The following is a 1,182-nucleotide window of genomic DNA, read 5'->3' on the forward strand; positions in this document are numbered from 1 at the left end:
TACCTGCTTTATTTCAGATTTCCATCATCTGCGCCTTTTGATTTCAATGAATTAACTAGCATGTTCATGCTTCTCTCTTTCTCTGTGTGTCATAATATCACACTGCTCGAAGCTGCATTGATTAAAGGGTTTGATTAAGTGCTGGATTCTGCAAGTTGTGAAGAAAAGTATGATGCAGGTGATAGAATTATACCACGGAGGCATGTGCTTCAGGGGAATGTGACCCATTCAACGTATGCAGTTGGGACTGGCTGATGTAGATTGCTGTGTCTAACTGATCTTGATTTCTGCTCAATTACCTTCAGGGTTATGGAGCAATCGAACGGAGATTCATCTTCATTGGCGTTGCTTTTCTAGTTGTATAGACCTTCCCCGGGAGAGGACGTTAAGATTGAGATTGCCCACAGGAATGTAGATCGTTGAACAGGAGCAAAAGGAAAGACACAAAGTGCTGGGGTAACTCAGCGGGTCAGGCAGCATCTCTGGAGAACTTGGAGAGGTGGCGTTTCGGGTCTGGACCCTTCTTCAGGCTGGTTGTGGTGATGGGGAGAAAGCTGGAAAAGTTTAGTTTAGGTTAGTTTAGAGATACAGCACGGAGACAGGCCCTTCGGCCCACCGAGTCCGTGCTGACCAGCGATCCCTGCACATTAATGGCCCTGTCCCACAGTGCGAGTTCATTCCAAGAGCTCTCCCGAGTTTAAAAAAAAATCAAACTCGTGGTAAGCACGGAGAATGAACGTAGCGGGTACGTCGGAGCTTGGGGAGGTCTCTTAGCGGCTCGTAACGCTAATGGCAGGTACCCGGGAAGACTCGTTAATGGCAGGCAAGCTCGGGAAAACTCGTGAAGATTTGTTGAAAAATTTTCACGAGAGCCCCGAGTACCGACGAGCGGCCATTACCGTAAATCTCCGAGTTCGAATCAGGGCAAACTCGGGAGAGCTCTTGGAATGAACTAGTACCATGGGACAGGGCCATAACACTGTCCTACACACACTAGGGACAATTTACATTTTATAGAAAGCCGATGAACCTACGTGCCTGTACTCTTTGGAGTGTGGGAGGAAACCGATGATCTCGGAGAAAGCCCGCGCGGTCACGGGGAGAACGTACAAACTCCGTACATCAGCACCCGTAGTCGGGATCGAACCTGGATCTCTGGTGCTGAAAGTGCTATAAGGCAAC

This window comes from Leucoraja erinacea, chromosome 10, assembly GCF_028641065.1.
Source record: "Leucoraja erinacea ecotype New England chromosome 10, Leri_hhj_1, whole genome shotgun sequence".
In the NCBI taxonomy this organism is placed as follows: Eukaryota; Metazoa; Chordata; class Chondrichthyes; order Rajiformes; family Rajidae; genus Leucoraja; species Leucoraja erinaceus.